The sequence below is a fragment of the Lissotriton helveticus genome, chromosome 4_1, assembly GCF_964261635.1.
Source record: "Lissotriton helveticus chromosome 4_1, aLisHel1.1, whole genome shotgun sequence".
NCBI classification, from domain to species: domain Eukaryota; kingdom Metazoa; phylum Chordata; class Amphibia; order Caudata; family Salamandridae; genus Lissotriton; species Lissotriton helveticus.
The window spans coordinates 1033971970-1033997138 of record NC_136063.1 but is presented as its reverse complement, the minus strand read 5'-3'; positions in this window follow the sequence as shown (position 1 = coordinate 1033997138).

The following is a 25169-nucleotide window of genomic DNA, read 5'->3' as shown; positions in this document are numbered from 1 at the left end:
AGTATCTCTTAGCGGCGTTTCCGGCAGCCCAAATTAACAGAAAAAACTCCATTCCACACAGGGCCAGCCGAACTCACGGCGGGTGCAACCGAAAAGCGGAGGTGGAACCGCTTTAAAGATCAATAGACACAGAGCAACTTCGGTGCACACACGGGGCATTAGTGGGCTTTGTCAAATCCACAGACGCGTTTCTGGCTTCTGCCTTCATCAGTGCGGAAAAGCCATCGATGATTGGCCACAGTCTTTTAAACAGTCCTGCCATTTAATAGGTGTATCCTTGGCCAATGAGCGGCCAGCAATGGGGCGTCTTCATTCTCGTTGTTTCTTGCCAATCGCAATGTTCATGGCGCACCCATCGTTAAAATAAAATGACAGCTGCATTTCCTGTGGTCCTGTGTCCCCTCGTCTGCCGCTCTACACATGTGAGTGCCCCACGTATTAGAGAGACACACCTGCTTTGTATAAGCAACGACCTCACTCGGTGGACAGTATCTGTTAGCGGCGTTTCCGGCAGCCCAAATTAACAGAAAAAATACCATTCCACCCAGGGCCAGCCGAACTCACGGCGGGTGCAACCGAAAAGCGGAGGTGGAACCGCTTTAAAGATCAATAGACACAGGGCAACTTCGGTGCACACACGGGGCATTAGTGGGCTTTGTCATATCCGCAGACGCGTTTCTGGCTTCTGCCTTCATCAGTGCGGAAAAGCCATCGATGATTGGCCACAGTCTTTTAAACAGTCCTGCCATTTAATAGGTGTATCCTTGGCCAATGAGCGGCCAGCAATGGGGCATCTTCATTCTCGTTGTTTTTTGCCAATTGCAATGTTCATGGCGCACCCATTGTTAAAAGAAAATGACAGCTGCATTTCCTGTCTTCCTGTGTCCCCTCGCCTGCCGCTCTACACCTGTGAGTGCACCACGTATTAGAGAGACACTCCTGCTTTGTATAAGCAACGACCTCACTTGGTCGACAGTATCCGTTAGCGGCGTTTCCGGCAGCCCAAATGAACAGAAAAAACACCATTCCACCCAGGGCCCGCCGAACTCACGGCGGGTGCAACCGAAAAGCGGAGGTGGGACTGCTTTAAAGATCAATAAACACAGGGCAACTTCGGTGCACACACGGGGCATTAGTGGGCTTTGTCATATCCGCAGACGCGTTTCTGGCTTCTGCCTTCATCAGTGCGGAAAAGCCATCGATGATTGGCCAAAGTCTTTTAAACAGTCCTGCCATTTAATAGGTGTATCCTTGGCCAATGAGCGGCCAGCAATGGGGCGTCTTCATTCTCAGTGTTTCTTGCCAATCGCAATGTTCATGGCGCACCCATCATTAAAATAAAATACCAGCTGCATTTCCTGTGGTCCTGTGTCCCCTCGCCTGCCGCTCTACACCTGTGAGTGCCCAACGTATTAGAGAGACACTCCTGCTTTGTATAAGCAGCGACCTCACTCGGTCGACAGTATCTGTTAGCGGCGTTTCCGGCAGCCCAAATTAACAGAAAAAACACCATTCCACCCAGGGCCAGCCGAACTCACGGCGGGTGCAACTGAAAAGCGGAGGTGGAACCGCTTTAAAGATCAATAGACACAGGGCAACTTCGGTGCACACACGGGGCATTAGTGGGCTTTGTCATATCCGCAGACGCGTTTCTGGCTTCTGCCTTCATCAGTGCGGAAAAGCCATCGAAGATTGGCCACAGTCTTTTAAACAGTCCTGCCATTTAATAGGTGTATCCTTGGCCAATGAGCGGCCAGCAATGGGGCATCTTCATTCTCGTTGTTTCTTGCCAATCGCAATGTTCATGGCGCACCCATCGTTAAAATAAAATGACAGCTGCATTTCCTGTGGTCCTTTGTCCCCTCGCCTGCCGCTCTACACCTGTGAGTGCCCCACGTATTAGAGAGACACTCCTGCTTTGTATAAGCAATGACCTCACTCGGTCGACAGTATCTGTTAGCGGCGTTTCCGGCAGCCCAAATTAACAGAAAAAACACCATTCCACCCAGGGCCAGCCGAACTCACGGCGGGTGCAACCGAAAAGCGGAGGTGGAACCGCTTTAAAGATCAATAGACACAGAGCAACTTCGGGCACACACAGGGCATTAGTGGGCTTTGTCATATCCGCAGACGCGTTTCTGGCTTCTGCCTTCATCAGTGCGGAAAAGCCATCGATGATTGGCCACAGTCTTTTAAACTGTCCTGCCATTTATTAGGTGTATCCTTGGCCAATGAGCGGCCAGCAATGGGGCGTCTTCATTCTCGTTGTTTCTTGCCAATCGCAATGTTCATGCCGCACCCATCGTTAAAATAAAATGACAGCTGCATTTCCTCTGGTCCTGTGTCCCCTCGCCAGCCGCTCTACACCTGTGAGTGCCCCATTTATTAGAGAGACACTCCTGCTTTGTATAAGCAACAACCTCACTCGGTCGACAGTATCTGTTAACGGCGTTTCCGGCAGCCCAAATTAACAGAAAAAACACCATTCCACCCAGGGCCAGCCGAACTCACGGCGGGTGCAACCGAAAAGCGGAGGTGGAACCGCTTTAAAGATCAATAGACACAGGGCAACTTCGGTGCACACACGGGGCATTAGTGGGCTTTGTCATATCCGCAGACGCGTTTCTGGCTTCTGCCTTCATCAGTGCGGAAAAGCCATCGATGATTGGTCACAGTCTTTTAAACAGTCCTGCCATTTAATAGGTGTATCCTTGGCCAATGAGCGGGCTGCAATGGGGCGTCTTCATTCTCGTTGTTTCTTGTCAATCGCAATGTTCATGGCGCACCCATCGTTAAAATAAAATGACAGCTGCATTTCCTGTGGTCCTGTGTCCCCTCACCTGCCGCTCTACACCTGTGACTGCCCCACGTATTAGAGAGACACTCCTGCTTTGTATAAGCAACGACCTCACTCGGTCGACAGTATCTGTTAGCGGCGTTTCCGGCAGCCCAAATTAACAGAAAAAACACCATTCCACCCAGGGCCAGCCGAACTCACGGCGGGTGCAACCGAAAAGCGGAGGTGGAACCGCTTTAAAGATCAATAGACACAGAGCAACTTCGGTGCACACACTGGGCATTAGTGGGCTTTGTCAAATCCGCCGACGCGTTTCTGGCTTCTGCCTTCATCAGTGCGGAAAAGCCATCGATGATTGGCCACAGTCTTTTAAACAGTCCTGCCATTTAATAGGTGTATCCTTGGCCAATGAGCGGGCAGCAATGGGGCGTCTTCATTCTAGTTGTTTCTTGCCAATCGCAATGTACATGGCGCACCCATCGTTAAAATAAAATGACAGCTGCATTTCCTGTGGTCCTGTGTCCCCTCGCCTGCCGCTCTACACCTGTGAGTGCCCCACGTATTAGAGAGACACTCCTGCTTTGTATAAGCAACTACCTCACTTGGTCGACAGTATCTGTTAGCGGCGTTTCCGGAAAGCCCAAATTAACAGAAAAAACACCATTCCACCCAGGGCCAGCCGAACTCACGGCGGGTGCAACCGAAAAGCGGAGGTGGATCCGCTTTAAAGATCAATAGACACAGGGCAACTTCGGTGCACACACGGGGCATTAGTGGGCTTTGTCATATCCGCAGACGCGTTTCTGGCTTCTGCCTTCATCAGTGCGGAAAAGCCATCGATGATTGGCCACAGTCTTTTAAACAGTCCTGCCATTTAATAGGTGTATCCTTGGCCAATGAGCGGCCAGCAATGGGGCGTCTTCATTCTCGTTGTTTCTTGCCAATCGCAATGTTCATGGCGCACCCGTCGTCAAAATAAAATGACAGCTGCATTTCCTGTGGTCCTGTGTCCCCTCGCCTGCCGCTCTACACCTGTGAGTTCCCCACGTATTAGAGAGACACTCCTGCTCTGTATAAGCAACGATCTCACTTGGTCAACAGTATCTCTTAGCGGCGTTTCCGGCAGCCCAAATTAACAGAAAAAACTCCATTCCACACAGGGCCAGCCGAACTCACGGCGGGTGCAACCGAAAAGCGGAGGTGGAACCGCTTTAAAGATCAATAGACACAGAGCAACTTCGGTGCACACACGGGGCATTAGTGGGCTTTGTCAAATCCACAGACGCGTTTCTGGCTTCTGCCTTCATCAGTGCGGAAAAGCCATCGATGATTGGCCACAGTCTTTTAAACAGTCCTGCCATTTAATAGGTGTATCCTTGGCCAATGAGCGGCCAGCAATGGGGCGTCTTCATTCTCGTTGTTTCTTGCCAATCGCAATGTTCATGGCGCACCCATCGTTAAAATAAAATGACAGCTGCATTTCCTGTGGTCCTGTGTCCCCTCGTCTGCCGCTCTACACCTGTGAGTGCCCCACGTATTAGAGAGACACACCTGCTTTGTATAAGCAACGACCTCACTCGGTGGACAGTATCTGTTAGCGGCGTTTCCGGCAGCCCAAATTAACAGAAAAAATACCATTCCACCCAGGGCCAGCCGAACTCACGGCGGGTGCAACCGCAAAGCGGAGGTGGAACCGCTTTAAAGATCAATAGACACAGGGCAACTTCGGTGCACACACGGGGCATTAGTGGGCTTTGTCATATCCGCAGACGCGTTTCTGGCTTCTGCCTTCATCAGTGCGGAAAAGCCATCGATGATTGGCCACAGTCTTTTAAACAGTCCTGCCATTTAATAGGTGTATCCTTGGCCAATGAGCGGCCAGCAATGGGGCATCTTCATTCTCGTTGTTTCTTGCCAATTGCAATGTTCATGGCGCACCCATTGTTAAAATAAAATGACAGCTGCATTTCCTGTCTTCCTGTGTCCCCTCGCCTGCCGCTCTACACCTGTGAGTGCACCACGTATTAGAGAGACAATCCTGCTTTGTATAAGCAACGACCTCACTTGGTCGACAGTATCTGTTAGCGGCGTTTCCGGCAGCCCAAATTAACAGAAAAAACACCATTCCACCAAGGGCCAGCCGAACTCACGGCGGGTGCAACCGAAAAGCGGAGGTGGAACCGCTTTAAAGATCAATAGACACAGAGCAACTTCGGTGCACACACGGGGCATTAGTGGGCTTTGTCAAAACCGCAGACGCGTTTCTGGCTTCTGCCTTCATCAGTGCGAAAAAGCCATCGATGATTGGCCACAGTCTTTTAAACAGTCCTGCCATGTAATAGGTGTATCCTTGGCCAATGAGCGGCCAGCAATGGGGTGTCTTCATTCTTGTTGTTTCTTGCCAATCGCAATGTTCATGGCGCACCCATCGTTAAAATAAAATGACAGCTGCATTTCCTGTGGTCCTGTGACCCCTCGCCTGCCGCTTTACACCTGTGAGTGCCCCACGTATTAGAGAGACACTCCTGCTCTGTATAAGCAACGATCTCACTCTGTCAACAGTATCTGTTAGCGGCGTTTCCGGCAGCCCAAATTAACAGAAAAAACACCATTCCACCCAGGGCCAGCCGAACTCACGGCGGGTGCAACCGAAAAACGGAGGTGGAACCGCTTTAAAGATCAATAGACACAGAGCAACTTCGGGCACACACAGGGCATTAGTGGGCTTTGTCATATCCGCAGACGCGTTTCTGGCTTCTGCCTTCATCAGTGCGGAAAAGCCATCGATGATTGGCCACAGTCTTTTAAACTGTCCTGCCATTTATTAGGTGTATCCTTGGCCAATGAGCGGCCAGCAATGGGGCGTCTTCATTCTCGTTGTTTCTTGCCAATCGTAATGTTCATGGCGCACCCATCGTTAAAATAAAATAACAGCTGCATTTCCTGTGGTCCTGTGTCCCCTCGCCAGCCGCTCTACACCTGTGAGTGCCCCATTTATTAGAGAGACACTCCTGCTTTGTATAAGCAACGACCTCACTCGGTCGACAGTATCCGTTAGCGGCGTTTCCGGCAGCCCAAATTAACAGAAAAAACACCATTCCACCCAGGGCCAGCCGAACTCATGGCGGGTGCAACCGAAAAGCGGAGGTGGGACTGCTTTAAAAATCAATAAACACAGGGCAACTTCGGTGCACACACGGGGCATTAGTGGGCTTTGTCATATCCGCAGACGCGTTTCTGGCTTCTTCCTTCATCAGTGCGGAAAAGCCATCGATGATTGGCCAAAGTCTTTTAAACAGTCCTGCCATTTAATAGGTGTATCCTTGGCCAATGAGCGGCCAGCAATGGGGCGTCTTCATTCTCAGTGTTTCTTGCCAATCGCAATGTTCATGGCGCACCCATCTTTAAAATAAAATACCAGCTGCATTTCCTGTGGTCCTGTGTCCCCTCGCCTGCCGCTCTACACCTGTGAGTGCCCTACGTATTAGAGAGACACTCCTGCTTTGTATAAGCAGCGACCTCACTTGGTCGACAGTATCTGTTAGCGGCGTTTCCGGCAGCCCAAATTAACAGAAAAAACACCATTCCACCAAGGGCCAGCCGAACTCACGGCGGGTGCAACCGAAAAGCGGAGGTGGAACCGCTTTAAAGATCAATAGACACAGAGCAACTTCGGTGCACACACGGGGCATTAGTGGGCTTTGTCAAAACCGCAGACGCGTTTCTGGCTTCTGCCTTCATCAGTGCGAAAAAGCCATCGATGATTGGCCACAGTCTTTTAAACAGTCCTGCCATGTAATAGGTGTATCCTTGGCCAATGAGCGGCCAGCAATGGGGTGTCTTCATTCTTGTTGTTTCTTGCCAATCGCAATGTTCATGGCGCACCCATCGTTAAAATAAAATGACAGCTGCATTTCCTGTGGTCCTGTGACCCCTCGCCTGCCGCTTTACACCTGTGAGTGCCCCACGTATTAGAGAGACACTCCTGCTCTGTATAAGCAACGATCTCACTCTGTCAACAGTATCTGTTAGCGGCGTTTCCGGCAGCCCAAATTAACAGAAAAAACACCATTCCACCCAGGGCCAGCCGAACTCACGGCGGGTGCAACCGAAAAACGGAGGTGGAACCGCTTTAAAGATCAATAGACACAGGGCAACTTCGGTGCACACATGGGGCATTAGTGGGCTTTGTCATATCCGCAGACGCGTTTCTGGCTTCTGCCTTCATCAGTGCGGAAAAGCCATCGATGATTGGCCACAGTCTTTTAAACAGTCCTGCCATTTAACAGGTGTATCCTTTGCCAATGAGCGGCCAGCAATGGGGCGTCTTCATTCTCGTTGTTTCTTGCCAATCGTAATGTTCATGGCGCACCCATCGTTAAAATAAAATAACAGCTGCATTTCCTGTGGTCCTGTGTCCCCTCGCCTGCCGCTCTACACCTGTGAGTGCCCCACGTATTAGAGAGACACTCCTGCTTTGTATAAGCAACGACCTCACTCGGTCGACAGTATCCGTTAGCGGCGTTTCCGGCAGCCCAAATGAACGGAAAAAACACCATTCCACCCAGGGCCAGCCGAACTCATGGCGGGTGCAACCGAAAAGCGGAGGTGGGACTGCTTTAAAAATCAATAAACACAGGGCAACTTCGGTGCACACACGGGGCATTAGTGGGCTTTGTCATATCCGCAGACGCGTTTCTGGCTTCTTCCTTCATCAGTGCGGAAAAGCCATCGATGATTGGCCAAAGTCTTTTAAACAGTCCTGCCATTTAATAGGTGTATCCTTGGCCAATGAGCGGCCAGCAATGGGGCGTCTTCATTCTCAGTGTTTCTTGCCAATCGCAATGTTCATGGCGCACCCATCTTTAAAATAAAATACCAGCTGCATTTCCTGTGGTCCTGTGTCCCCTCGCCTGCCGCTCTACACCTGTGAGTGCCCTACGTATTAGAGAGACACTCCTGCTTTGTATAAGCAGCGACCTCACTTGGTCGACAGTATCTGTTAGCGGCGTTTCCGGCAGCCCAAATTAACAGAAAAAACACCATTCCACCCAGGGCCAGCCGAACTCACGGCGGGTGCAACCGAAAAGCGGAGGTGGAACCGCTTTAAAGATCAATAGACACAGGGCAACTTCGGTGCACACACCGGGCATTAGTGGGCTTTGTCATATCCGCAGACTCGTTTCTGGCTTCTGCCTTCATCAGTGCGGAAAAGCCATCGATGATTGGCCACAGTCTTTTAAACAGTCCTGCCATTTAACAGGTGTATCCTTTGCCAATGAGCGGCCAGCAATGGGGCGTCTTCATTCTCGTTGTTTCTTGCCAATCGCAATGTTCATGGTGCACCCATCGTTAAAATAAAATGACAGCTGCATTTCCTGTGGTCCTGTGTCCCCTCGCCTGCCGCTCTACACCTGTGAGTGCCCCACGTATTAGAGAGACACTCCTGCTTTGTATAAGCAACGACCTCACTCGGTCGACAGTATCCGTTAGCGGCGTTTCCGGCAGCCCAAATGAACAGAAAAAACACCATTCCACCCAGGGCCAGCCGAACTCACGGCGGGTGCAACCGAAAAGCGGAGGTGGGACTGCTTTAAAGATCAATAAACACAGGGCAACTTCGGTGCACACACGGGGCATTAGTGGGCTTTGTCATATCCGCCGACGCGTTTCAGGCTTCTGCCTTTATCAGTGCGGAAAAGCCATCGATGATTGGCCACAGTCTTTTAAACAGTCCTGCCATTTAATAGGTGTATCCTTGGCCAATGAGCGGGCAGCAATGGGGCGTCTTCATTCTAGTTGTTTCTTGCCAATCGCAATGTTCATGGCGCACCCATCGTTAAAATAAAATGACAGCTGCATTTCCTGTGGTCCTGTGTCCCCTCGCCTGCCGCTCTACACCTGTGAGTGCCCCACGTATTAGAGAGACACTCCTGCTTTGTATAAGCAACTACCTCACTTGGTCGACAGTATCTGTTAGCGGCGTTTCCGGAAAGCCCAAATTAACAGAAAAAACACCATTCCACCCAGGGCTAGCCGAACTCACGGCGGGTGCAACCGAAAAGCGGAGGTGGAACCGCTTTAAAGATCAATAGACACAGGGCAACTTCGGTGCACACACGGGGCATTAGTGGGCTTTGTCATATCCGCAGACGCGTTTCTGGCTTCTGCCTTCATCAGTGCGGAAAAGCCATCGATGATTGGCCACAGTCTTTTAAACAGTCCTGCCATTTAATAGGTGTATCCTTGGCCAATGAGCGGCCAGCAATGGGGCGTCTTCATTCTCGTTGTTTCTTGCCAATCGCAATGTTCATGGCGCACCCGTCGTTAAAATAAAATGACAGCTGCATTTCCTGTGGTCCTGTGTCCCCTCGCCTGCCGCTCTACACCTGTGAGTTCCCCACGTATTAGAGAGACACTCCTGCTTTGTATAAGCAACGATCTCACTCGGTCAACAGTATCTCTTAGCGGCGTTTCCGGCAGCCCAAATTAACAGAAAAAACACCATTCCACCCAGGGCCAGCCAAACTCATGGCGGGTGCAACCGAAAAGCGGAGGTGGAACCGCTTTAAAGATCAATAGACACAGGGCAACTTCGGTGCACACACGGGGCATTAGTGGGCTTTGTCATATCGGCAGACGCGTTTCTGGCTTCTGCCTTCATCAGTGCGGAAAAGCCATCGATGATTGGCCACAGTCTTTTAAACAGTCCTGCCATTTAATAGGTGTATCCTTGGCCAATGAGCGGCCAGCAATGGGGCGTCTTCATTCTCGTTGTTTCTTGCCAATCGCAATGTTCATGGCGCACCCATCGTTAAAATAAAATGACAGCTGCATTTCCTGTGGTCCTGTGTCCCCTCGTCTGCCGCTCTACACCTGTGAGTGCCCCATGTATTAGAGAGACACACCTGCTTTGTATAAGCACCGACCTCACTCGGTGGACAGTATCTGTTAGCGGCGTTTCCGGCAGCCCAAATTAACAGAAAAAATACCATTCCACCCAGGGCCAGCCGAACTCACGGCGGGTGCAACCGAAAAGCGGAGGTGGAACCGCTTTAAAGATCAATAGACACAGGGCAACTTCGGTGCACACACGGGGCATTAGTGGGCTTTGTCATATCCGCAGACGCGTTTCTGGCTTCTGCCTTCATCAGTGCGGAAAAGCCATCGATGATTGGCCACAGTCTTTTAAACAGTCCTGCCATTTAACAGGTGTATCCTTTGCCAATGAGCGGCCAGCAATGGGGCGTCTTCATTCTCGTTGTTTCTTGCCAATCGTAATGTTCATGGCGCACCCATCGTTAAAATAAAATGACAGCTGCATTTCCTGTGGTCCTGTGTCCCCTCGCCTGCCGCTCTACACCTGTGAGTGCCCCACGTATTAGAGAGACACTCCTGCTTTGTATAAGCAACGACCTCACTCGGTCGACAGTATCCGTTAGCGGCGTTTCCGGCAGCCCAAATGAACAGAAAAAACACCATTCCACCCAGGGCCAGCCGAACTCATGGCGGGTGCAACCGAAAAGCGGAGGTGGGACTGCTTTAAAAATCAATAAACACAGGGCAACTTCGGTGCACACACGGGGCATTAGTGGGCTTTGTCATATCCGCAGACGCGTTTCTGGCTTCTTCCTTCATCAGTGCGGAAAAGCCATCGATGATTGGCCAAAGTCTCTTAAACAGTTCTGCCATTTAATAGGTGTATCCTTGGCCAATGAGCGGCCAGCAATGGGGCGTCTTCATTCTCAGTGTTTCTTGCCAATCGCAATGTTCATGGCGCACCCATCTTTAAAATAAAATACCAGCTGCATTTCCTGTGGTCCTGTGTCCCCTCGCCTGCCGCTCTACACCTGTGAGTGCCCTACGTATTAGAGAGACACTCCTGCTTTGTATAAGCAGCGATCTCACTCGGTCGACAGTATCTGTTAGCGGCGTTTCCGGCAGCCCAAATTAACAGAAAAAACACCATTCCACCCAGGGCCAGCCGAACTCACGGCGGGTGCAACCGAAAAGCGGAGGTGGAACCGCTTTAAAGATCAATAGACACAGGGCAACTTCGGTGCACACACCGGGCATTAGTGGGCTTTGTCATATCCGCAGACGTGTTTCTGGCTTCTGCCTTCATCAGTGCGGAAAAGCCATCGATGATTGGCCACAGTCTTTTAAACAGTCCTGCCATTTAACAGGTGTATCCTTTGCCAATGAGCGGCCAGCAATGGGGCGTCTTCATTCTCGTTGTTTCTTGCCAATCGCAATGTTCATGGTGCACCCATCGTTAAAATAAAATGACAGCTGCATTTCCTGTGGTCCTGTGTCCCCTCGCCTGCCGCTCTACACCTGTGAGTGCCCCACGTATTAGAGAGACACTCCTGCTTTGTATAAGCAACGACCTCACTCGGTCGACAGTATCCGTTAGCGGCGTTTCCGGCAGCCCAAATGAACAGAAAAAACACCATTCCACCCAGGGCCAGCCGAACTCACGGCGGGTGCAACCGAAAAGCGGAGGTGGGACTGCTTTAAAGATCAATAAACACAGGGCAACTTCGGTGCACACACGGGGCATTAGTGGGCTTTGTCATATCCGCCGACGCGTTTCAGGCTTCTGCCTTCATCAGTGCGGAAAAGCCATCGATGATTGGCCACAGTCTTTTAAACAGTCCTGCCATTTAATAGGTGTATCCTTGGCCAATGAGCGGGCAGCAATGGGGCGTCTTCATTCTAGTTGTTTCTTGCCAATCGCAATGTTCATGGCGCACCCATCGTTAAAATAAAATGACAGCTGCATTTCCTGTGGTCCTGTGTCCCCTCGCCTGCCGCTCTACACCTGTGAGTGCCCCACGTATTAGAGAGACACTCCTGCTTTGTATAAGCAACTACCTCACTTGGTCGACAGTATCTGTTAGCGGCGTTTCCGGAAAGCCCAAATTAACAGAAAAAACACCATTCCACCCAGGGCCAGCCGAACTCACGGCGGGTGCAACCGAAAAGCGGAGGTGGAACCGCTTTAAAGATCAATAGACACAGGGCAACTTCGGTGCACACACGGGGCATTAGTGGGCTTTGTCATATCCGCAGACGCGTTTCTGGCTTCTGCCTTCATCAGTGCGGAAAAGCCATCGATGATTGGCCACAGTCTTTTAAACAGTCCTGCCATTTAATAGGTGTATCCTTGGCCAATGAGCGGCCAGCAATGGGGCGTCTTCATTCTCGTTGTTTCTTGCCAATCGCAATGTTCATGGCGCACCCGTCGTTAAAATAAAATGACAGCTGCATTTCCTGTGGTCCTGTGTCCCCTCGCCTGCCGCTCTACACCTGTGAGTTCCCCACGTATTAGAGAGACACTCCTGCTCTGTATAAGCAACGATCTCACTCGGTCAACAGTATCTCTTAGCGGCGTTTCCGGCAGCCCAAATTAACAGAAAAAACACCATTCCACCCAGGGCCAGCCAAACTCATGGCGGTTGCAACCGAAAAGCGGAGGTGGAACCGCTTTAAAGATCAATAGACACAGGGCAACTTCGGTGCACACACGGGGCATTAGTGGGCTTTGTCATATCCGCAGACGCGTTTCTGGCTTCTGCCTTCATCAGTGCGGAAAAGCCATCGATGATTGGCCACAGTCTTTTAAACAGTCCTGCCATTTAATAGGTGTATCCTTGGCCAATGAGCGGCCAGCAATGGGGCATCTTCATTCTCGTTGTTTCTTGCCAATTGCAATGTTCATGGCGCACCCATTGTTAAAATAAAATGACAGCTGCATTTCCTGTGGTCCTGTGTCCCCTCGCCTGCCGCTCTACACCTGTGAGTGCCCCACGTATTAGAGAGACACTCCTGCTTTGTATAAGCAACGACCTCACTCGGTCGACAGTATCCGTTAGCGGCGTTTCCGGCAGCCCAAATGAACAGAAAAAACACCATTCCACCCAGGGCCAGCCGAACTCATGGCGGGTGCAACCGAAAAGCGGAGGTGGGACGGCTTTAAAAATCAATAAACACAGGGCAACTTCGGTGCACACACGGGGCATTAGTGGGATTTGTCATATCCGCAGACGCGTTTCTGGCTTCTGCCTTCATCAGTGCGGAAAAGCCATCGATGATTGGCCAAAGTCTTTTAAACAGTCCTGCCATTTAATAGGTGTATCCTTGGCCAATGAGCGGCCAGCAATGGGGCGTCTTCATTCTCAGTGTTTCTTGCCAATCGCAATGTTCATGGCGCACCCATCATTAAAATAAAATACCAGCTGCATTTCTTGTGGTCCTGTGTCCCCTCGCCTGCCGCTCTACACCTGTGAGTGCCCTACGTATTAGAGAGACACTCCTGCTTTGTATAAGCAGCGACCTCACTCGGTCGACAGTATCTGTTAGCGGCGTTTCCGGCAGCCCAAATTAACAGAAAAAACACCATTCCACCCAGGGCCAGCCGAACTCACGGCGGGTGCAACCGAAAAGCGGAGGTGGAACCGCTTTAAAGATCAATAGACACAGGGCAACTTCGGTGCACACACCGGGCATTAGTGGGCTTTGTCATATCCGCAGACGCGTTTCTGGCTTCTGCCTTCATCAGTGCGGAAAAGCCATCGAAGATTGGCCACAGTCTTTTAAACAGTCCTGCCATTTAATAGGTGTATCCTTGGCCAATGAGCGGCCAGCAATGGGGCATCTTCATTCTCGTTGTTTCTTGCCAATCGCAATGTTCATGGCGCACCCATCGTTAAAATAAAATGACAGCTGCATTTCCTGTGGTCCTTTGTCCCCTCGCCTGCCGCTCTACACCTGTGAGTGCCCCACGTATTAGAGAGACACTCCTGCTTTGTATAAGCAACGACCTCACTCGGTCGACAGTATCTGTTAGCGGCGTTTCCGGCAGCCCAAATTAACAGAAAAAACACCATTCCACCCAGGGCCAGCCGAACTCACGGCGAGTGCAACCGAAAAGCGGAGGTGGAACCGCTTTAAAGATCAATAGACACAGAGCAACTTCGGTGCACACACGGGGCATTAGTGGGCTTTGTCATATCCGCAGACGCGTTTCTGGCTTCTGCCTTCATCAGTGCGGAAAAGCCATCGATGATTGGCCACAGTCTTTTAAACTGTCCTGCCATTTATTAGGTGTATCCTTGGCCAATGAGCGGCCAGCAATGGGGTGTCTTCATTCTCGTTGTTTCTTGCCAATCGCAATGTTCATGGCGCACCCATCGTTAAAATAAAATGACAGCTGCATTTCCTCTGGTCCTGTGTCCCCTCGCCTGCCGCTTTACACCTGTGAGTGCCCCATGTATTAGAGAGACACTCCTGCTTTGTATAAGCATCAACCTCACTCGGTCGACAGTATCTGTTAGCGGCGTTTCCGGCAGCCCAAATTAACAGAAAAAACACCATTCCACCCAGGGCCAGCCGAACTCACGGCGGGTGCAACCGAAAAGCGGAGGTGGAACCGCTTTAAAGATCAATAGACACAGGGCAACTTCGGTGCACACACCGGGCATTAGTGGGCTTTGTCATATCCGCAGACGCGTTTCTGGCTTCTGCCTTCATCAGTGCGGAAAAGCCATCGAAGATTGGCCACAGTCTTTTAAACAGTCCTGCCATTTAATAGGTGTATCCTTGGCCAATGAGCGGCCAGCAATGGGGCATCTTCATTCTCGTTGTTTCTTGCCAATCGCAATGTTCATGGCGCACCCATCGTTAAAATAAAATGACAGCTGCATTTCCTGTGGTCCTGTGTCCCCTCACCTGCCACTCTACACCTGTGACTGCCCCACATATTAGAGAGACACTCCTGCTTTGTATAAGCAACGACCTCACTCGGTCGACAGTATCTGTTAGCGGCGTTTCCGGCAGCCCAAATTAACAGAAAAAACACCATTCCACCCAGGGCCAGCCGAACTCACGGCGGGTGCAACCGAAAAGCGGAGGTGGAACCGCTTTAAAGATCAATAGACACAGAGCAACTTCGGTGCACACACGGGGCATTAGTGGGCTTTGTCAAATCTGCAGACGCGTTTCTGGCTTCTGCCTTCATCAGTGCGGAAAAGCCATCGATGATTGGCCACAGTCTTTTAAACAGTCCTGCCATTTAATAGGTGTATCCTTGGCCAATGAGCGGCCAGCAATGGGGCGTCTTCATTCTTGTTGTTTCTTGCCAATCGCAATGTTAATGGCGCACCCATCGTTAAAATAAAATGACAGCTGCATTTCCTGTGGTCCTGTGACCCCTCGCCTGCCGCTTTACACCTGTGAGTGCCCCACGTATTAGAGAGACACTCCTGCTCTGTGTAAGCAACGATCTCACTCGGTCAACAGTATCTGTTAGCGGCGTTTCCGGCAGCCCAAATTAACAGAAAAAACACCATTCCACCCAGGGCCAGCCGAACTCACGGCGGGTGCAACCGAAAAACGGAGGTGGAACCGCTTTAAAGATCAATAGACACAGGGCAACTTCGGTGCACACACGGGGCATTAGTGGGCTTTGTCATATCCGCAGACGCGTTTCTGGCTTCTGCCTTTATCAGTGCGGAAAAGCCATCGATGATTGGCCACAGTCTTTTAAACAGTCCTGCCATTTAACAGGTGTATCCTTTGCCAATGAGCGGCCAGCAATGGGGCATCTTCATTCTCGTTGTTTCTTGCCAATCGCAATGTTCATGGCGCACCCATCGTTAAAATAAAATGACAGCTGCATTTCCTGTGGTCCTGTGTCCCCTCGCCTGCCGCTCTACACCTGTGAGTGCCCCACATATTAGTGAGACACTCCTGCTTTGTATAAGCAACGACCTCACTCGGTCGACAGTATCCGTTAGCGGCGTTTCCGGCAGCCCAAATGAACAGAAAAAACACCATTCCACCCAGGGCCAGCCGAACTCACGGCGGGTGCAACCGAAAAGCGGAGGTGGGACTGCTTCAAAGATCAATAAACACAGGGCAACTTCGGTGCACACACGGGGCATTAGTGGGCTTTGTCATATCCGCCGACGCGTTTCTGGCTTCTGCCTTCGTCAGTGCGGAAAAGCCATCGATGATTGGCCACAGTCTTTTAAACAGTCCTGCCATTTAATAGGTGTATCCTTGGCCAATGAGCGGGCAGCAATGGGGCGTCTTCATTCTAGTTGTTTCTTGCCAATCGCAATGTTCATGGCGCACCCATCGTTAAAATAAAATGACAGCTGCATTTCCTGTGGTCCTGTGTCCCCTCGCCTGCCGCTCTACACCTGTGAGTGCCCCACGTATTAGAGAGACACTCCTGCTTTGTATAAGCAACTACCTCACTTGGTCGACAGTATCTGTTAGCGGCGTTTCCGGAAAGCCCAAATTAACAGAAAAAACACCATTCCACCCAGGGCCAGCCGAACTCACGGCGGGTGCAACCGAAAAGCGGAGGTGGAACCGCTTTAAAGATCAATAGACACAGGGCAACTTCGGTGCACACACGGGGCATTAGTGGGCTTTGTCATATCCGCAGACGCGTTTCTGGCTTCTGCCTTCATCAGTGCGGAAAAGCCATCGATGATTGGCCACTGTCTTTTAAACAGTCCTGCCATTTAATAGGTGTATCCTTGGCCAATGAGCGGCCAGCAATGGGGCGTCTTCATTCTCATTGTTTCTTGCCAATCGCAATGTTCATGGCGCATCCGTCGTTAAAATAAAATTGACAGCTGCATTTCCTGTGGTCCTGTGTCCCCTCGCCTGCCGCTCTACACCTGTGAGTTCCCCACGTATTAGAGAGACACTCCTGCTCTGTATAAGCAACGATCTCACTCGGTCAACAGTATCTCCTAGTGGCAATTCCGGCAGCCCAAATTAACAGAAAAAACACCATTCCACCCAGGGCCAGCCAAACACACGGCGGGTGCAACCGAAAAGCGGAGGTGGAACCGCTTTAAAGATCAATAGACACAGGGCAACTTCGGTGCACACACGGGGCATTAGTGGGCTTTGTCATATCGGCAGACGCGTTTCTGGCTTCTGCCTTCATCAGTGCGGAAAAGCCATCGATGATTGGCCACAGTCTTTTAAAAAGTCCTGCCATTTAACAGGTGTATCCTTGGCCAATGAGCGGCCAGCAATGGGGAGTCTTCATTCTCGTTGTTTCTTGCCAATCGCAATGTTCATGGCGCACCCATCATTAAAATAAAATGACAGCTGCATTTCCTGTGGTCCTGTGTCCCCTCGCCTGCCGCTCTACACCTGTGAGTGCCCCACGTATTAGAGAGACACTCCTGCTTTGTATAAGCAACGACCTCCCTCGATCGACAGTATCTGTTAGCGGCGTTTCCGGCAGCCCAAATTAACAGAAAAAACTCCATTCCACACAGGGCCAGCCGAACTCACGGCGGGTGCAACCGAAAAGCGGAGGTGGAACGGCTTTAAAGATCAATAGACACAGAGCAACTTCGGTGCACACACGGGGCATTAGTGGGCTTTGTCAAATCCGCAGACGCGTTTCTGGCTTCTGCCTTCATCAGTGCGGAAAAGCCATCGATGATTGGCCACAGTCTTTTAAACAGTCCTGCCATTTAATAGGTGTATCCTTGGCCAATGAGCGGCCAGCAATGGGGCGTCTTCATTCTCGTTGTTTCTTGCCAATCGCAATGTTCATGGCGCACCCATCGTTAAAATAAAATGACAGCTGCATTTCCTGTGGTCCTGTGTCCCCTCGTCTGCCGCTCTACACCTGTGAGTGCCCCATGTATTAGAGAGACACACCTGCTTTGTATAAGCAACGACCTCACTCGGTGGACAGTATCTGTTAGCGGCGTTTCCGGCAGCCCAAATTAACAGAAAAAATACCATTCCACCCAGGGCCAGCCGAACTCACGGCGGGTGCAAACGAAAAGCGGAGGTGGAACCGCTTTAAAGATCAATAGACACAGGGCAACTTCGGTGCACACACGGGGCATTAGTGGGCTTTGTCATATCCGCAGACGCGTTTCTGGCTTCTGCCTTCATCAGTGCGGAAAAGCCATCGATGATTGGCCACAGTCTTTTAAACAGTCCTGCCATTTAATAGGTGTATCCTTGGCCAATGAGCGGCCAGCAATGGGGCATCTTCATTCTCGTTGTTTCTTGCCAATCGCAATGTTCATGGCGCACCCATTGTTAAAATAAAATGACAGCTGCATTTCCTGTCGTCCTGTGTCCCCTCGCCTGCCGCTCTACACCTGTGAGTGCCCCACGTATTAGAGAGACACTCCTGCTTTGTATAAGCAACGACCTCACTCGGTCGACAGTATCTGTTAGCGGCGTTTCCGGCAGCCCAAATTAACAGAAAAAACACCATTCCACCCTGGGCCAGCCGAACTCACGGCGGGTGCAACCGAAAAGCGGAGGTGGAACCGCTTTAAAGATCAATAGACACAGGGCAACTTCGGTGCACACACCGGGCATTAGTGGGCTTTGTCATATCCGCAGACGCGTTTCTGGCTTCTGCCTTCATCAGTGCGAAAAAGCCATCGATGATTGGCCACAGTCTTTTAAACAGTCCTGCCATTTAACAGGTGTATCCTTTGCCAATGAGCGGCCAGCAATGGGGCGTCTTCATTCTCGTTGTTTCTTGCCAATCGCAATGTTCATGGTGCACCCATCGTTAAAATAAAATGACAGCTGCATTTCCTGTGGTCCTGTGTCCCCTCGCCTGCCGCTCTACACCTGTGAGTTCCCCACGTATTAGAGAGACACTCCTGCTCTGTATAAGCAACGATCTCACTCGGTCAACAGTATCTCTTAGCGGCGTTTCCGGCAGCCCAAATTAACAGAAAAAACACCATTCCACCCAGGGCCAGCCAAACTCATGGCGGGTGCAACCGAAAAGCGGAGGTGGAACCGCTTTAAAGATCAATAGACACAGGGCAACTTCGGTGCACACACGGGTCATTAGTGGGCTTTGTCATATCGGCAGACGCGTTTCTGGCTTCTGCCTTCATCAGTGCGGAAAAGCCATCGATGATTGGCCACAGTCTTTTAAACAGTCCTGCCATTTAATAGGTGTATCCTTGGCCAATGAGCGGCCAGCAATGGGGCGTCTTCATTCTTGTTGTTTCTTGCCAATCGCAATGTTAATGGCGCACCCATCATTAAAATAAAATGACAGCTGCATTTCCTGTGGTCCTGTGACCCCTCGCCTGCCGCTTTACACCTGTGAGTGCCCCACGTATTAGAGAGACACTCCTGCTCTGTGTAAGCAACGATCTCACTCGGTCAACAGTATCTGTTAGCGGCGTTTCCGGCAGCCCAAATTAACAGAAAAAACACCATTCCACCCAGGGCCAGCCGAACTCACGGCGGGTGCAACCGAAAAACGGAGGTGGAACCGCTTTAAAGATCAATAGACACAGGGCAACTTCGGTGCACACACGGGGCATTAGTGGGCTTTGTCATATCCGCAGACGCGTTTCTGGCTTCTGCCTTTATCAGTGCGGAAAAGCCATCGATGATTGGCCACAGTCTTTTAAACAGTCCTGCCATTTAACAGGTGTATCCTTTGCCAATGAGCGGCCAGCAATGGGGCATCTTCATTCTCGTTGTTTCTTGCCAATCGCAATGTTCATGGCGCACCCATCGTTAAAATAAAATGACAGCTGCATTTCCTGTGGTCCTGTGTCCCCTCGCCTGCCACTCTACACCTGTGAGTGCCCCACGTATTAGTGAGACACTCCTGCTTTGTATAAGCAACGACCTCACTCGGTCGACAGTATCCGTTAGCGGCGTTTCCGGCAGCCCAAATGAACAGAAAAAACACCATTCCACCCAGGGCCAGCCGAACTCACGGCGGGTGCAACCGAAAAGCGGAGGTGGGACTGCTTTAAAGATCAATAAACACAGGGCAACTTCGGTGCACACACGGGGCATTAGTGGGCTTTGTCATATCCGCCGACGCGTTTCTGGCTTCTGCCTTCGTCAGTGCGGAAAAGCCATCGATGATTGGCCACAGTCTTTTAAACAGTCCTGCCATTTAACAGGTGTATCCTTGGCCAATGAGCGGGCAGCAATGGGGCGTCTTCATTCTAGTTGTTTCTTGCCAATCGCAATGTTCATGGCGCACCCATCGTTAAAATAAAATGACAGCTGCATTTCCTGTGGTCCTGTGTCCCCTCGCCTGCCGCTCTACACCTGTGCGTGCCCCACGTATTAGAGAGACACTCCTGCTTTGTATAAGCAACTACCTCACTTGGTCGACAGTATCTGTTAGCGGCGTTTCCGGAAAGCCCAAATTAACAGAAAAAACACCATCCCACCCAGGGCCAGCCGAACTCACGGCGGGTGCAACCGAAAAGCGGAGGTGGAACCGCTTTAAAGATCAATAGACACAGGGCAACTTCGGTGCACACACGGGGCATTAGTGGGCTTTGTCATATCTGCAGACGCGTTTCTGGCTTCTGCCTTCATCAGTGCGGAAAAGCCATCGATGATTGGCCACTGTCTTTTAAACAGTCCTGCCATTTAATAGGTGTATCCTTGGCCAATGAGCGGCCAGCAATGGGGCGTCTTCATTCTCGTTGTTTCTTGCCAATCGCAATGTTCATGGCGCATCCGTCGTTAAAATAAAATTGACAGCTGCATTTCCTGTGGTCCTGTGTCCCCTCGCCTGCCGCTCTACACCTGTGAGTTCCCCACGTATTAGAGAGACACTCCTGCTCTGTATAAGCAACGATCTCACTCGGTCAACAGTATCTCTTAGTGGCGTTTCCGGCAGCCCAAATTAACAGAAAAAACACCATTCCACCCAGGGCCAGCCAAACTCACGGCGGGTGCAACCGAAAAGCGGAGGTGGAACCGCTTTAAAGATCAATAGACACAGGGCAACTTCGGTGCACACACGGGGCATTAGTGGGCTTTGTCATATCGGCAGACGCGTTTCTGGCTTCTGCCTTCATCAGTGCGGAAAAGCCATCGATGATTGGCCACAGTCTTTTAAACAGTCCTGCCATTTAACAGGTGTATCCTTGGCCAATGAGCGGCCAGCAATGGGGAGTCTTCATTCTCGTTGTTTCTTGCCAATCGCAATGTTCATGGCGCACCCATCATTAAAATAAAATGACAGCTGCATTTCCTGTGGTCCTGTGTCCCCTCGCCTGCCGCTCTACACCTGTGAGTGCCCCACGTATTAGAGAGACACTCCTGCTTTGTATAAGCAACGACCTCCCTCGATCGACAGTATCTGTTAGCGGCGTTTCCGGCAGCCCAAATTAACAGAAAAAACTCCATTCCACACAGGGCCAGCCGAACTCACGGCGGGTGCAACCGAAAAGCGGAGGTGGAACCGCTTTAAAGATCAATAGACACAGAGCAACTTCGGTGCACACACGGGGCATTAGTGGGCTTTGTCAAATCCGCAGACGCGTTTCTGGCTTCTGCCTTCATCAGTGCGGAAAAGCCATCGATGATTGGCCACAGTCTTTTAAACAGTCCTGCCATTTAATAGGTGTATCCATGGCCAATGAGCGGCCAGCAATGGGGCGTCTTCATTCTCGTTGTTTCTTGCCAATCGCAATGTTCATGGCGCACCCATCGTTAAAATAAAATGACAGCTGCATTTCCTGTGGTCCTGTGTCCCCTCGTCTGCCGCTCTACACCTGTGAGTGCCCCACGTATTAGAGAGACACTCCTGCTTTGTATAAGCAACTACCTCACTTGGTCGACAGTATCTGTTAGCGGCGTTTCCGGAAAGCCCAAATTAACAGAAAAAACACCATTCCACCCAGGGCCAGCCGAACTCACGGCGGGTGCAACCGAAAAGCGGAGGTGGAACCGCTTTAAAGATCGATAGACACAGGGCAACTTCGGTGCACACACGGGGCATTAGTGGGCTTTGTCATATCCGCAGACGCGTTTCTGGCTTCTGCCTTCATCAGTGCGGAAAAGCCATCGATGATTGGCCACAGTCTTTTAAACAGTCCTGCCATTTAATAGGTGTATCCTTGGCCAATGAGCGGCCAGCAATGGGGCGTCTTCATTCTCGTTGTTTCTTGCCAATCGCAATGTTCATGGCGCACCCGTCGTTAAAATAAAATGACAGCTGCATTTCCTGTGGTCCTGTGTCCCCTCGCCTGCCGCTCTACACCTGTGAGTTCCCCACGTATTAGAGAGACACTCCTGCTCTGTATAAGCAACGATCTCACTCGGTCAACAGTATCTCTTAGCGGCGTTTCCGGCAGCCCAAATTAACAGAAAAAACACCATTCCACCCAGGGCCAGCCAAACTCATGGCGGGTGCAACCGAAAAGCGGAGGTGGAACCGCTTTAAAGATCAATAGACACAGGGCAACTTCGGTGCACACACGGGTCATTAGTGGGCTTTGTCATATCGGCAGACGCGTTTCTGGCTTCTGCCTTCATCAGTGCGGAAAAGCCATCGATGATTGGCCACAGTCTTTTAAACAGTCCTGCCATTTAATAGGTGTATCCTTGGCCAATGAGCGGCCAGCAATGGGGCGTCTTCATTCTTGTTGTTTCTTGCCAATCGCAATGTTAATGGCGCACCCATCGTTAAAATAAAATGACAGCTGCATTTCCTGTGGTCCTGTGACCCCTCGCCTGCCGCTTTACACCTGTGAGTGCCCCACGTATTAGAGAGACACTCCTGCTCTGTGTAAGCAACGATCTCACTCGGTCAACAGTATCTGTTAGCGGCGTTTCCGGCAGCCCAAATTAACAGAAAAAACACCATTCCACCCAGGGCCAGCCAAACTCACGGCGGGTGCAACCGAAAAACGGAGGTGGAACCGCTTTAAAGATCAATAGACACAGGGCAACTTCGGTGCACACACGGGGCATTAGTGGGCTTTGTCATATCCGCAGACGCGTTTCTGGCTTCTGCCTTTATCAGTGCGGAAAAGCCATCGATGATTGGCCACAGTCTTTTAAACAGTCCTGCCATTTAACAGGTGTATCCTTTGCCAATGAGCGGCCAGCAATGGGGCATCTTCATTCTTGTTGTTTCTTGCCAATCGCAATGTTCATGGCGCACCCATCGTTAAAATAAAATGACAGCTGCATTTCCTGTGGTCCTGTGTCCCCTCGCCTGCCACTCTACACCTGTGAGTGCCCCACGTATTAGTGAGACACTCCTGCTTTGTATAAGCAACGACCTCACTCGGTCGACAGTATCCGTTAGCGGCGTTTCCGGCAGCCCAAATGAACAGAAAAAACACCATTCCACCCAGGGCCAGCCGAACTCACGGCGGGTGCAACCGAAAAGCGGAGGTGGGACTGCTTTAAAGATCAATAAACACAGGGCAACTTCGGTGCACACACGGGGCATTAGTGGGCTTTGTCATATCCGCCGACGCGTTTCTGGCTTCTGCCTTCGTCAGTGCGGAAAAGCCATCGATGATTGGCCACAGTCTTTTAAACAGTCCTGCCATTTAACAGGTGTATCCTTGGCCAATGAGCGGGCAGCAATGGGGCGTCTTCATTCTAGTTGTTTCTTGCCAATCGCAATGTTCATGGCGCACCCATCGTTAAAATAAAATGACAGCTGCATTTCCTGTGGTCCTGTGTCCCCTCGCCTGCCGCTCTACACCTGTGAGTGCCCCACGTATTAGAGAGACACTCCTGCTTTGTATAAGCAACTACCTCACTTGGTCGACAGTATCTGTTAGCGGCGTTTCCGGAAAGCCCAAATTAACAGAAAAAACACCATCCCACCCAGGGCCAGCCGAACTCATGGCGGGTGCAACCGAAAAGCGGAGGTGGAACCGCTTTAAAGATCAATAGACACAGGGCAACTTCGGTGCACACACGGGGCATTAGTGGGCTTTGTCATATCTGCAGACGCGTTTCTGGCTTCTGCCTTCATCAGTGCGGAAAAGCCATCGATGATTGGCCACTGTCTTTTAAACAGTCCTGCCATTTAATAGGTGTATCCTTGGCCAATGAGCGGCCAGCAATGGGGCGTCTTCATTCTCGTTGTTTCTTGCCAATCGCAATGTTCATGGCGCATCCGTCGTTAAAATAAAATTGACAGCTGCATTTCCTGTGGTCCTGTGTCCCCTCGCCTGCCGCTCTACACCTGTGAGTTCCCCACGTATTAGAGAGACACTCCTGCTCTGTATAAGCAACGATCTCACTCGGTCAACAGTATCTCTTAGTGGCGTTTCCGGCAGCCCAAATTAACAGAAAAAACACCATTCCACCCAGGGCCAGCCAAACTCACGGCGGGTGCAACCGAAAAGCGGAGGTGGAACCGCTTTAAAGATCAATAGACACAGGGCAACTTCGGTGCACACACGGGGCATTAGTGGGCTTTGTCATATCGGCAGACGCGTTTCTGGCTTCTGCCTTCATCAGTGCGGAAAAGCCATCGATGATTGGCCACAGTCTTTTAAACAGTCCTGCCATTTAACAGGTGTATCCTTGGCCAATGAGCGGCCAGCAATGGGGAGTCTTCATTCTCGTTGTTTCTTGCCAATCGCAATGTTCATGGCGCACCCATCATTAAAATAAAATGACAGCTGCATTTCCTGTGGTCCTGTGTCCCCTCGCCTGCCGCTCTACACCTGTGAGTGCCCCACGTATTAGAGAGACACTCCTGCTTTGTATAAGCAACGACCTCCCTCGATCGACAGTATCTGTTAGCGGCGTTTCCGGCAGCCCAAATTAACAGAAAAAACTCCATTCCACACAGGGCCAGCCGAACTCACGGCGGGTGCAACCGAAAAGCGGAGGTGGAACCGCTTTAAAGATCAATAGACACAGAGCAACTTCGGTGCACACACGGGGCATTAGTGGGCTTTGTCAAATCCGCAGACGCGTTTCTGGCTTCTGCCTTCATCAGTGCGGAAAAGCCATCGATGATTGGCCACAGTCTTTTAAACAGTCCTGCCATTTAATAGGTGTATCCATGGCCAATGAGCGGCCAGCAATGGGGCGTCTTCATTCTCGTTGTTTCTTGCCAATCGCAATGTTCATGGCGCACCCATCGTTAAAATAAAATGACAGCTGCATTTCCTGTGGTCCTGTGTCCCCTCGTCTGCCGCTCTACACCTGTGAGTGCCCCATGTATTAGAGAGACACACCTGCTTTGTATAAGCAACGACCTCACTCGGTCGACAGTATCCGTTAGCGGCGTTTCCGGCAGCCCAAATGAACAGAAAAAACACCATTCCACCCAGGGCCAGCCGAACTCACGGCGGGTGCAACCGAAAAGCGGAGGTGGGACTGCTTTAAAGATCAATAAACACAGGGCAACTTCGGTGCACACACGGGGCATTAGTGGGCTTTGTCATATCCGCCGACGCGTTTCTGGCTTCTGCCTTCGTCAGTGCGGAAAAGCCATCGATGATTGGCCACAGTCTTTTAAACAGTCCTGCCATTTAATAGGTGTATCCTTGGCCAATGAGCGGGCAGCAATGGGGCGTCTTCATTCTAGTTGTTT